The sequence below is a fragment of the Dendropsophus ebraccatus genome, chromosome 1, assembly GCF_027789765.1.
Source record: "Dendropsophus ebraccatus isolate aDenEbr1 chromosome 1, aDenEbr1.pat, whole genome shotgun sequence".
Classification (NCBI taxonomy): domain Eukaryota; kingdom Metazoa; phylum Chordata; class Amphibia; order Anura; family Hylidae; genus Dendropsophus; species Dendropsophus ebraccatus.
The window spans coordinates 181,746,448-181,760,556 of record NC_091454.1 but is presented as its reverse complement, the minus strand read 5'-3'; the positions used below and the strand labels follow the sequence as shown (position 1 = coordinate 181,760,556).

The 14,109-nt window shown below is 42.4% G+C and overlaps 1 protein-coding gene across 1 annotated transcript in view; it reads left to right on the top strand.

Moving 5' to 3' along the window:
• PCSK6 (proprotein convertase subtilisin/kexin type 6) overlaps positions 1-14,109 on the top strand; it is a 319,024-nt gene that overhangs the window by 7,054 nt on the left and 297,861 nt on the right. The window contains exons 2-3 of the mRNA XM_069985423.1: positions 8,046-8,144; positions 8,742-8,827. The gene's annotated coding sequence lies outside the window, so the exon portion shown is untranslated. The remainder of the gene's footprint in view (positions 1-8,045; positions 8,145-8,741; positions 8,828-14,109) is intronic.

The following is a 14,109-nucleotide window of genomic DNA, read 5'->3' as shown; positions in this document are numbered from 1 at the left end:
AAAATTTCAAACTCAGAAATTCTTTAGGCACCAGTTCAGTTTTGGAGTATATTTTAGAGGCCTGTATACTAGAAGTCCCCATAATTTACCCCATTTTGAAATCTTCACCCTTTCAAGTATTCAAATTGACATTCATACCGGTTTTTCACCCTTAAGACATTTCACAGGAATAACTGCAAAGTAGGAGTGAAAAGTTAATATTTTCATTTTCTTTCCAGAGACTCCAATGTAATCCTATGTGTTTTTTACCACACCAATTACCGTTACTAATCCACCAATGCCGACGATTGCCGATGGTGGACCCCCTTTGGGGGTCCAGAGGTAGTTACACTAAGATGTCAGCTATCAGCTGAAAGTTTAGTTGCAGCTCCCGGGCACTGTTTGTGTAAACAGCGAGCATTGGAAGCAGGTCAGTAAATGTACTGACTGGTGCTGGAACTCTCATCCTACAAGTTAGTACATTTACTGACTTTAGCGGGAAGGGGTTAAGGGCCAATGGTTAGAGTCCTGACATGGAATATTAGAGGGCTGGGCGAAAAGTGTAAGAGACGGGCGGTTATGAATATTATTAAGAACTACCAGCCCTGTATTATTGGCCTTGTGGAAACTCATCTAATAAAAGAGGCGGTGGTTGGGGTCCACAGACCATGGTGGGGCGCTCAGTTCCATACGACCTATTCCAACTATGCTCGGGGTGTGTCTGTACTTATCCACAAGAAAATAAGTTGGGTACTGATGGATCAATTTCTGGATAGTGAGGGAAGATTTATTTTTTTACATTGTCAAGTCGAGGGGCTAGAGTGTATTCTCGCTTTTATTTATATCCCCCCCCCTTTAAGTCAGAGGTATTGGATAAATTGTTTTCGTTTAGTAATAAATGGAGCCGATGCCCGCTCATGGTCACCGGGGATTTCAATGCGGTTATGTGTGAACATGCGGATCGGCTCAGAATGATCTTACCTGTTCATGGGGTCGGTCACTCCCCCCTCCCTTCAATTGTTGGGGAGCTGGGACTGATCGACCTCTGGCGAGAGAGAAACCCAGAGGCAAGGAGCTTTTCCTGTTGGAATAAATCTAGTAATACTCAATCCAGAATAGATATGGCCCTGGTAAACACAGATATGGTGAAATGGGTACGGGATATTAAATACCTGCCTCGCTGCTTGTCTGATCATGGCCCGTTGGTGGTTGATTTAGACACGCAGCGATGCAGGGGTAGGTATAAGTTTAAATTAAATGCACAGTGGTTAAATTTAATAGAAAATTCACCTACTTTAGATAAAGAACTAGAGGAGGTATGGAAGATAAATTACGGAAGTGCACCTTTAGACATAGTATGGGACACGATTAAAGCGGTAATACGGGGTAAATACTTTGGGATTATACAAGGGAAAAAAATCACAATTTAAGTGTAAAGAAACTGAGTTAAGGGGAATTGTTAAAAATTTGGATGACAAATATAGAGGGGATCCTTCACCAATAACACGTCACGAATTAGAACAGGCACAGGTAGCACTGGATAATAATTTGCTTGATAAGGCTAAAGCGCAGCTGGGTTTCTCGGCCAAAGTGAAATATAAAAACTCAGGAACACCAAATAAGGGGCTAATGAGGATAATTAGAAATCAGAAAGGGGGAGGGGAAATACATGTAATTAGATCGGCAGCGGGGAGTATAGTTAGGTCACCTGGTGGTATTCTGGAGGTGTTTAGAGAATATTTTCAGGAGATTTATAAATCTAATGGTAAAGAGTATGACGACGACCTGAAACGGTTATTAGAATCCGCTAGTTTACCGTCCCTCTCACAGGAACAAGGGGAGACACTCGGTTTACCTATTACTTTAGTGGAACTGGAGGAAACTTTGGCCAGCACACCCGGTGGTTCCTCTCTGGAGTTGGACGGAATACCATTCGAGCTCTATAAAAGACATAAAAAATTCTTGCTCCCAGCGCTCCTGCAGGTATTGGAACATTCAAGGGTGGTCGGGAAGCTCCCAAGTTCGATGGGGGAAGCCGAGATTATTTTGTTATTAAAAGAGGGAAAAGATCCCTCGGAGTGTGAGTCCTATAGGCCGATTTCACTGTTGAATACGGATGTTAAACTGCTTGCGGGAGTGCTGGCGCGTAGATTAAATAAGGTGGTTGGGGATCTTATAGGGGAGGATCAGACAGGGTTTATCCCTGGGAGACAAATTAAATCTAACCTTAGGAGAGTATACGAGAATGTGCAGCTATCGGGGTCGGGGGGTGCCCACTCCATCCTGTCGCTTGACGCTGCTAAGGCGTTCGACAGGGTGGAGTGGGGGTACCTGTGGGCCGTGATGGACTGCCTTAACCTAGGTGGGGAGTATAAAAGTATGGTAAAGTTGTTGTATGCAAGTGCGACGGCTGCCGTAACGGTAAATGGGCTGCATTCAGTTTCCTTTGGATTGGGCCGTGGCACTAGGCAGGGGTGTCCTCTCTCCCCCTTGCTTTTCGCCCTTTGTATAGAACCTGTGGCAAGTCTGATTAGAATGGACCAAGGTATTGAAGGGTTTGGGGCGAGGGGCAAGGGGGACAAGATATCCCTATATGCTGACGATATGCTTCTGTTTCTTCGTGATCCTGTTATAGCTATCCCCAGAGTCGTACAGCTAATTTCTACTGTGGGGCAGTACTCGGGATTAAAAATAAACTGGGAAAAGTCGGTGTTATTGAGGGTAGGTCTAGAGGGAAGGTTGTCTTTCCCCCAAATGAAGGAGCTGCGCCCAGGGGAAGCGTTTAGATACCTTGGGATCTGGGTGTCCCAGGACATTTCGGCCTTCAGTAGGCTCAATCTGATACCACTGATAAAAGAAACTGAAAAAGAGGCGGAGGTGTGGCTTGGCCTTCCGCTTTCTAAAATGGATCGATTGGTTCTGCTGAAGACCGTGTGTCTCCCTGAGTTTTTATATATTTTCGGGGTTGCCCCAGTCTGGATAGAGAAGAAAGAGTTTAAAAGGATAAAGTCGATATTGAACTTTTTGATTTGGGGACGGAAAAGGGTAAGAATCAGATTAGAATTGCTGACTGCCCCTAAAGATAAGGGTGGACTTGGCCTCCCTTCAATGGAGCTGTACTTCTTGGCATCCCAAGCTTATTGGCTCTTGGAGTGGAGGGATAACCCTTTTTTCTTTTATTTGAGCCAGGTGGTCAGTGATGCCAAGTTGGACATCTTCCAGATGTTAGATGCCGGATGTCCGACAGATAGAATAAGCTCTGTATGGCCAATGGTGTCTGCCTTGGTTAAAACCTGGGGGGAACTGGGGAGGCTTTTGAAGGTTACAGGTTTTTTTTGTTTCTCCTCATTGTGGAATCACTCCCAATTGCAGGAGGTCCAAAAATTGAAGATAGACTGAGAGTTTATTACCTTGGGTGTGAGCCTCATAACTGATGTAGTCTCCGATGGGAAAATAAAGTCTTGGGATCAGTTCAGGGCAGAGTACGATCTCCGTGAGACCCAGTGGTTTAGTTTCCTGAGACTAGTTTCTACCTTGAAGTCTGATTTGAAATGTGTAGAATATACACTCACAGTTAATATGACAATTGAGAAGTTGCGTGGAGCTGGGTCTAGTTATAAAGGAGTCTCAATGCTGTATAGAAGTCTCCTCCAGGAGAGGACTGTGATTTTTGGGAGCGAGAGAGTTTGGGAGGGTGAGTGCGGAGGCGATGTGAACTGGTCTAAAGTCTACCGTAATATTAGTAAAGTAGCACCGTCTGGGAATCACCAGTTGATTCAGTTTAACATAGTACATAGGCTGTATTACACCCCTTCCTTTTTGTTTAAAATTAAAAAAAGAAGAGACGATTTGTGTCCGCGTTGTGCGGGGGCGGTGGGAAATTTGGTTCATATGTTTTGGTCTTGTGATAAGCTGAAGACATTTTGGTCTGGGGTGATCCAGAAGATAGAGAGCAGTACGGGAGTAGAGATAGATGTAGACCTCCGACTAGTTATATTGGGTGATACCTCCAGTTTATCAAATAGACATTTGGGGAAGATAAGTAAGAGAATGTTGAGGTTGTTTTTCTACGCGAAATTGTTAATTATGAGAAACTGGATATCAGATCAGGCCCCAAGTCTGACTGAATGGGAGCAACTGGTGAAATACTATGAAGATGTTTAGGGATGCGGATGGATAGGGAATACTTTTTATGGTTTTTTGTATTGGCTCCTCCGTCCCTTTTTCCTTTTTTTTTTTTTTTTTTTTTTTTTTTTTAGCGGGAACCCATACGTGCTTGGTCTGGGGTTGGGATAGGGGGTGGGTGGGACTGTGGTGGGGTTATGGTGATTGTAATGTTTTGTATATTTCTTCTTAAATGGTTTATATTTTGGAATTGAAATAAAATAAATTAATAATTAAGAAAAAGGAAGGGAAAAAAATATATATATATCCAAATGGTGTATATTTTGTATGACACTTAGCATAACAGTTTACCAGAATTGTCATTGTAATAGAATCACAAATTGGATTGTACATGAGCATGGTAAACCTCTTCAGAGCTCTCAGTGAGTATTTGATGTCCGCTCACTACAGTAAAACCTCACATCCCACTACTGAGGCTACTGAGTTTAGTGAGTGGACACCAATTTATAACAGTGCCTGATAATTCAGCTCGGTGTATTTGAATTAAGTTTGACATTTTTTCTCATAAGTGATAATGTCCTTCAAGTGAATGAAAGAAACGATAAAAGACAAGAGAACAGAAAAAAAAATATATATATACTCAGGAAAGATTCTGTAGTTTCTTCTGTTGGTGAGGGTATATAATTTGTATTACATATAAATAAAAATTATAATAAATATGTGTGTGTGCTAAAAAAAATAGGTATTATCTTTCCTAATATCAATCTGTAGAAGTTGGATCTAATATAATATTAAAGGGTATATTCCATATTGTGGCGTATGGTGTGTGCATTGTATTGTCCCATATTGCCTTCACTATTGAACACCAGGACTCACCTGGAATTGTTATCTGTCAAGAGGATCACTAAAAACGCGTCATGTGGCCATTAAGGCGGATCAGAGAGGGCTCCCAGCGTGAGCCCTCTCTGCAGTCTGCGGTCGCCGGTTGCTATGTGCAGCCAGGGACCGCAGGTCTTGGCCGCCACGGCTGATCGCCACGGCCGGCTAATGAACTGTTCAAATGCAGCTGTCAAAGCTGACAGCTACATTTGAATAGTGACTGTGCCCCTCTCCCTGGTGTTTAGTGGGAGATCTCCCCCCCGCGATGCGATCGCGGAGGGGAGTTTCGTTCTAATGAGCCGGCCGGGGCTCAGCGTTGGAATGACGCTGATCCCGGCTCCGCAATCCATTCAGATGGATCGGTGCTCTGTTAAATACACAGCATTGATCTCAATGGGAGATCAGTGCTGTGTATATAGAAGTCCCCCAGGGGGCTTCTAATTACTGTATGTGAAAAAAGAATAAAGTGTTGTTATTAATAAAAAGCCCCCTCCCCTAATAAAAGTTCAAATCACCCCCCCTTTTCCCATTTTATAAATAAAAATAAATTAATAAACATGTTTGGTATCGCCGCATGCGTAATCCCCCGAACTATTAATTTATTTAATTCCTGATCTTGCACGGTAAACGGCGTAAGAGCAGAAAATTCCAAAGTGCAAAATTGCGCATTTTTGGTCGCATCAAATCCAGAAAAATTGCAATAAAAAGTGATCAAAAAGTCGCATATGCGCAATCAAGGTACCGATAGAAAGAAATCATTATGGCGCAAAAAATTATACCTCACACAGCCCCATAGACCAAAGGATAAAAGCGTTATAAGCATGGGAATATAGCGATTTTAAGGAACGTTTATTTTCTGTAAAAGGTTTTATTTTTTTAAGAGCCATCAATTAATATAAAAGTTACACAAGTTGCATATCGTTTTAATCGTACTGACTTGAGGAACATATATGAGCGGGACTGGAGCCGGGAGCCTCACTGCAGCCGCGCCGCCGAGCAGGTACTTTATGCTCTCGGAGGCGGGCTGCTGGATGCGGCGGGGGATGGGGGGATGCGGCCGGAGATGGGGGATGCGGCCGAGGATGGTCTAATGCGGCGGCGGGGCTGCGGACAGCAAGGGGTTAAAGCACATATTCACAGCGGGATGTTAATCCCGCTGTGAATATGTGCTATCATAGGGGTGAATGGTACCGGATCCGCAGCGGTTCTCGCTTCGAATCCGCAGAAGTGAGATCCGCTGTGGATCCGGTAGGTGTGAAGGCACCCTAAGGGTGCTTTCACACGTACTGTATCGCTGCGTATTTCTCGCACAAAACTCGCATGAAAGTAGCTGCGTTTTTTTGTGGTGTTAAACTCGCCTGTGAAAATCAAAACTCTCATGAGAAAATCGCACCAAACACGCAGTGAGAATACACATACATTGACATGATAGCAATCTGGATTTATGTGCGAGAAACTCGCAGCGATAAATACGCAGCGATACGGTACGTGTGAAGGCACCCTAAAAGAGAACATGTAGGAGAGCTACAACTGTAACATGTCATCCTGTGTCCATTTTCTTTTCTACGTAAGTGGGAAAGAATCTTTATCTACAGAGTAAAACACCTATAAGCTGCATATAAGGATTTGCTATATAGTGTACAGGCTGATATACCTTACGTGTCAGTCAGTGATGTTATTACACCATAAATCAATGCCCTTATTCTCTGATGGTTTACAACCCAAGCACTGAGTCAGCCTTCTGAGCAGATCTCCTCTCTGCGCCCCTCTGGCTCGCATGTTATTTTAATTTGTCTGTCCACCTATAGAGGATACTTCTAGAGTATGTATAGTTTTCCCATGATAGATGCATTTTTCCTCTTGCCAACGTAATACATGTACAGTTCACATTCATAATGTATGACAGCATACTGTCAGCCATACCTGTTATTGATTACCAGTCTATTGCCTACATTTTGAGAAACTCTGACTCATGCAGTACTACATCCAGCTCTGGTACACAGGCAGAAATATGACAGACCTCATTAAAAGTCAATGGAGTCCACTGGGCTCTCATTGTGTGTGGTGTGTAACAGCCAGAACACAGCTACCAAAGCATCAGACTCTCATAGAAGACTCTATTTATGCTGCAGATGAAGCCCCTTGGTGACTCTTCTTTTTTAACTATATACTTTTGGCTAGAATGAGCTACAAGAAGAGCACATCTTGCGTATTCTCTTCCGGCTGTGTGCCTCCAGCTGTGACGGACTCCCAATCCCAAATCTATGGATGTGCACACAGAGAGCGAGGAGCTAAGCAGTCAGCCATGCCATTCTCTAGCCATCTTTCTAGCGTTCAGTTGGGTTCTGAGCATTAAGACACAGACCAATTAAAACATGTGTCTCTATAACATGTTGGAAGTTTTCAGTGACAGATATACTTTAAGTAGATAATACGAGGAACCTTAATCCAGAAGAATTAGGGTGGCTTGGCAAAATGATTTCCCACTGGACTGTTAAGAAAGTAGAATTCATTCTTTTTATTGGAGTGCAGGGGAAGGCTGCACTTTTTGTCATGTTAGATGACCTCTTTACATGGATATTTTCATTATTTTATTATCTGTGGGAGTACAACCTCTTTGGACCCCATTATTTATGAGGATGAAAGGGATAGAGCTCCAGTGTAGCCTTACATCTCCACAATTGTTCTCCTCCATTACACCAGCCACCTAATGTCCATTGTGCAGGCGAGATTTATGTGGATGGGAGTACCGCTGTGCAAAGAACCAGAAGATGACACAGCACCACATCAGCGCTTTCTGCATGTCTAATATTCATCACATTGTGTTTCAGAAATACCCCTTTGAGAGTATATAATTCCTCCTCAGAGGTCTATGGATGATTAAGTGATCCCTGGGCTAAAACATGGGAGATGTGGGAGCCCAGGGGATGCTATTGCAGGAGGCCAGATGTTTAAAATGGTAGCATTGGTTTGTTTGGCAGTAACATACACATATATTCACAGTGATAAGGACAATATGGTTTGTACAATCTTTTTTTAACATTGAAACTTTTTTTTCACAGACTTGTCACCTTGGCTTTTTTATTGAACAAAGGAAAATCTTGAAAATCTTGTAAGACGTGTGGCGCTAAATAACAGAGGACACCAAGGCTATAGAGACAGTAAGGCAATAAAATGTAAACTGCACTTTCCTACCCATGCACTTTCTATTAGTTAGTGCGGTGGGGAAAGCAAATAGCATGAAGGGCTGTATAGCTAGAGGTATAACCAGTAGGAGTAGGGAGATTGTGATCCCGCTGTATAGAGCTCTAGTGAGACCACATCTGGAATACTGCATTCAGTTCTGGAGACCTCAGAGTGTCAGGCATAAAACATTGAATCTTTATAGTCTAGAGGAAAGAAGAGAAAGGGGGGGCATGATCTAAACCTTTATGTATGTTAAAGGACTAAATAACGTTCAGGATGAAAGTATTTTTTAGTAAAAAACTGAACTGAAAAGAGCAAGAGGACACAGTGAGAGGTAAGTTGGGGGAATGATAAGAAGCAACATGAGAAAATTTTACTTTACTGAAAGAGTAGTAGATAGTTGGAACAAACTTCCAGCAGATGTGGTTGGTAAATCTACAATAACAGAATTTAAACCTGCTTGGGATAAACATATATCTATCCTAAGATAATGAGAAAGGAAATATTAAAAGGGCAGACTAGATGGACCCAGTGGTCTTTTTCTGCTGACAGTCTTCTATGTTTCTTTACAGCAACATTCAATAGAATCAGCTTTTTAGGGAAAAAGATGTGTGACAATTGCAAGTCCTGCAGCAGGGCCAGAATTCCAGCTACTGTGGTAAGCAGTGTCCATTCTTTACCTTTTAAACTTGAATTGTTATGCAATTCATAGCAATGCTAAAATTTCACCTTGACGGGGCTGGTGACCATATGTAGAGCTTATAATTAGAGATGAGTGAACCTGGAGCATGCCCGAGTCCATCCAAACCCGATCGTTCGGCATTTGGTTAGTGGTGGCTGCTGAAGTTGGATAAAGCTCTAAGGTTGTCTGGAAAACATGGATACAGCCAATGACTATATCCATGTTTTCCACATAGCCTTAGCGCTTTATGCAACTTCAGCAGCCACCGCTAATCAAATGCCGAAGGATCGGGTTCAGATGGACTCGGGCATGCTCCAGGTTCGCTCATCTCTACTTATAATCCAATGCACACGCCTTACTTTATATTACCAATTTCACAGATATTGTGACTGTTGCATCTGAGATCTGTTAATTGTTTTGGGTGTTTTCTTGAGATCCAGTGAAAAGAGTGGTTACTTATCTGAGAGAGTACTTGTGAGAGACATTAGAAGGTGCTGAAAAGGAAATTCTAGGCTGGTTACCCCTGTTCTTACAATTTTCTATTAGTGGCTGTATGATTGAGTAATCTGGGGTAAGGGAGCAGTCTGTGGTGAAGGCAGTCTTTGACTTCACTCTTAGAGCTGTATTACATGGCCCGATTAATATAGTAAATAAGTGACGATCTACTAGATCAGCACTACTTTACTAAGCCTATTACATGGCTCGATTATCATGCAGCAAGAGCTGCATAGACATTGCTAACGATTTACGTGCAGCCCTTTCTTTTTTTACCTGTCCACGCTGCCTGGTGTCTCTTTATGTATTTTCCATGCTCCCCCCAGCCTCTGGTGGAACTTCAGAGCCGGTCTCTAAAGTGACAGGCCGCTCAGCCAATCACTGGCTGTGGCTCTGTCTTGTCTTGGCCAGTGATTGGCTGAGGGGCTTGTCACTTCAGAGACCACTCTGAAGTTGCACTGGCGGCTGTGGGGAGCGTGGAAAAGACAGGAAGACACCAGGCAGCGTAGACAGGTAATATATGAACTTTATTATTCTCTTTACACACATTAGCTGTCGGCTGTGCATTGCTACGTGTAATCGGCTGATGATTTTAGGTCACAGATTGATGTGTTATAGGGCCCTTAGGGACTGGCGACTGGGTTTACACATAGTGTGGGGTTACGGAAATTAAACCTTCTCAACTGAAAGAACTCTGAAGTGCTTATTCTGTCCTAAATGAGACAAAATTTTAGTACAATTCACAAAACGATATTTTTCATTGCTGAACTCATGGAGTCAGCTTTAAAGTGTCACTGTCGTTATAAGTTTTAAAATCTAAATCAACAGTAGATGTGATATAAAGCAAGTTTTCAATTTACATTCATTATTTTTTTAGTTATCATGGAAAACACGGCACTTCCTGTTTTCTGATTTTTTTTTTCTCAAAAAACAGGAAACAGTCTGAAAACAGGAAGTCCTGTGTATCCCAGGCCATCTGAGCGCTCACAGAGAGAAGGCAGTCTCTCTGTACTGGACGGAATTCCTGTGTTTAGTCTGTTCTTTTCAACTTGCACAAGTCTAAAAATCTGCGTTCAGGAGACTGGACACAGAGGGAGATTGTGAGTAAGTGAGGATTCTACACTGTTATCATTACTGTTACAGTGCCACATATTGATGACTTAAAGTGGCACTTCCTCTCTCTTCCTAGAGAACCTGCTGATATGCCGCAGTAGCAGAGGACCTCAGTAGCAGATTGCTGATAATTAAGTTTCTCTGCTCCTCCGTAGTGTTTATTAAATCGGTAATTGCTCTTATGCAAATTACTTGCTTAAGAGCATTTGGGGCGTTGCTGGCAAGCTCCGAGCACCGCCCAGCCCGTCCCCTTCCCTCCCGCCCACTATGCATAGACATATGTCCAATGGGACAGCTTCCCTGCGCCAGCACCGTACATAGAGCCCACTATGCGTATATAAATATGCATAGTGGGCCAGAGGGAAGGGGACACGGGGGGATATTTACTAAGATGCGCCGGACGGGATCCCATGCGGACCGGCAAATAACTGACATGTCATTTATCATGATTTACACCCGCTCGCAGGCATAAATCATGATACAAATCTACACCTGCTGGAAGCCTATGCCAGGTGCATACACCTGCTGGAACCTGCTCAATGCCTATGCCAGGTGCAGGGCCGGCTGGCTTTACTAAGGGTGTGTTTACACAGAGAGATTTATCTGTTTTTTATGCCAAAGCTAGGAATGAATTTAAAAAAAGAAGAAATCTCAGTCTTTCCTTTATGACCTTTATGACCTGTTCTCTGTTTATAGTCTGTTCCTGGCTTTGGCTTAACCCCTTGCCTCTGCACCCTGTTTTGGCCCTAATGCCCAGGGCCTATTTTTCAAATCTGACCTGTCTCTTTTTATGTAGTGATAACTCTGCAATGCTTTTAACTATTGCAGTTATTCTGAGACTGTTTTTTCGTGACATATTCCTCTTTATGTTTGTGGTATACTTTGGTTGATACACTCAGTCGTTTTTTTTTTTTGTAAAAAAAAACACATTTGCAACATCTACAACATATCTACTTTATGGTGACAACATTTGGTGAACATCGTTTTATCCTTTCCTTTTAGCATGTTAGAGGACTTTTTCAAATTTTCATAAAAAATTAAAAAAATTTCAAAAATGTAATAATTCTTATTTTATTAGGGACCAGTGCAGTTCTGAAGTGAATTTGTGGAGCCTGTATGTTAGTTACCCCCCTAAATCTCTCCACTGTAAAAACTGCACCCCTCAAAGTATTCAAAGTAACACTTCATACGTTTATTAACCCCTTAGGTGTTTCGCAGAAATTTAAGCTGGAATGGAAATTAAAAAATTTAATTTTTTGGTAGATATTTTATTTTACTCTAACACAGCAAATACTAACTGAGAAATGGAACTCAATATTTATTCCCCTTATTCCAATGTTTCCAGAAATCCCCCATATGTGGCCGCAGTGCGTCACCTGACTCAACCACAGACTTCAGACATGACAGAGACCTGGTGAATTTTGGAGCCTTTTTTTATTTCAGTTTTTTTTTTTAGCCATTACACCATGTCACAGAGGCCTTGCGGTGCCAAAATATTTGTGTAAGACAAGTTGACGTTTCCATCTGTACCCTTCTGGGGGACATGTGACACCCTGATCTTTTTTTATTTATTTTTTTATGAGGTGCTACAAATTAAAAACACGTTATTCGTCAGGTCGGTACGATTACAGCGATATCCATTTTATATAGCTTTTGTTTTAGTTTATGCGATTAATACTATAAATACTGTTTGTGTCTTGCATATTGTAAGACCTGTAATATTTTTATTTCTTCACCAATGGAGTTATGTGAGGATTTTTTGTGGCATAAGCTGACATTTTGAGTGGTTCACCTTTTGGGTACATGTGGCGTTTTGATAGCTTTTTTCTATATTTTTTAGGAGGTGGGATTAACAAAAAAATGTAATTTTGGTTAGCTTTTTTTTTTTTTTTTGCGGCGTTAATCGGGCGGTATAATTAATGTAATGGGTTAATAGATGGGTTCATTACGGACATGGCGATACCAAATATATGTACTTTATTTATAGGGGATCATTAATAAAGGGGGAATGGGGAATGTGTATATTTATTTATATTTATTTATTTTACTCATTTATTTATTGTATGTGGTGTTTTTTTTGTTTTTGTTTTTTTACTTTAACTTTCTCATGTATAAAATGCATTACAGCTCATGACCTGTGCTGTAATGCATTATCTAGTAAATGAGTTGTCAGCATTACAGCTCATTCAAATGATCAGATCGTTATACCATAGCAGCCCAGACGCATTGGAGTCGGAGGGAGCGGATCTCCCTCTGGATGCCCCATAGATGCTGCGGTCCTCCGGGCAGGGGCAGCGGGAGGAGGCTATGTGACACAGCCTCCTCCTGCTGCCCGATCGCCCTTAAGGACAGCGGGGGGGAGGCAGGGAAAGGATAATGTTCCGGGAACGTCATTTTGCAGGAACTACCTGCATTACATGAAGTTCCCGAAACATCATATTGCGGCAAGAGGTTAAAGGATTTGTCAAATAATCTCTTTGTGTATGGCTATGTTCACACTCTGTAAGAGACCAGCCTTTTCGTGACCCCGGCCGGGTCACAGAACGGCCGGTCTCTGCACAGATCATCCAGGCCGGTACTCCAGTACAGGCCGGATGATCTTTATGGCCGTAGTGTTCTGATGCGGGCGCATCAGCACACGCCCGCATCATAACACTCCACAGCACACAATGAAGCAAGCAGCCGGAGCCGCTCCCTTCATTGTGTGAACTCACAGAGCTTTCTGCGGCCGCAATTCACTGAATTGCGGCCGCAGAAAAATGACATGTCAGTTATTTGCGGGTCCGCATGGGATCCCGTCCGGAGCGTATACCATGTGTATATGCTCCGGCCGGGATCCCATAGCAGTTAGGGCAGTGTTCACAGGCGCATAAAGTACGGCCAACAACGGCCGTACTTTTACGTAGTGTGAACATAGCCTAAAGCACCCTTATAGGCGTATGGGTCTTTGTAAATTTTGCCGGGAAAAGGGGGCAGGGGTTTAAGACCATGTATGAGTTTGCCAGTCTTGATAAATGTCCCCCTATATATGTGGTCTAGGAGACATTATATCCTCAGTCTGAGGGGGCATTATATTTTGTTGTTTTTTTTTACTTTAAGTATCGAATTGGTATTGAGTATTGAAATATTGTTGTTATCGGTATCAAACAAAAAATTCTGGTATTGCGACAGCACTACTTTTGGTGTAGGCGGGCAAAGTGGCAGATGCATCACATTCTTAAATTATATAATATGTGCAGCATATACAACTTAACAGGACCACCACAGTCCCGGACAGAAGAATTAGTGCATTGAAGGACAAAAGAACTATTTTCTACAGATTCACCAAGTATCCAAAAAAGAAAAGGGGTCAGACAAAGGGATCAAACTACCTTACATACCACCAAACAGGACATTCTGCTAGTGTCTTACCAGGAAGGTAAGGGTGCTGGACAGGAGAGTTGTTTGTGCCCCCCTACTCTTTTACTAACAGGTTTGTTAACGCTCTTTTGATAATGAGTTCTCTCTTCTGTAGTCTGACTTATTTAGTTACAGGTGTGAACTGGGTGACGGTATTACAAATTTCTTTTTATCGGACATACAGTATGTGCGGCTAATATCAGAAAAGATTCTGTGGTTGTCACCTTGTCTCTGGGGGTGAGGATACACAT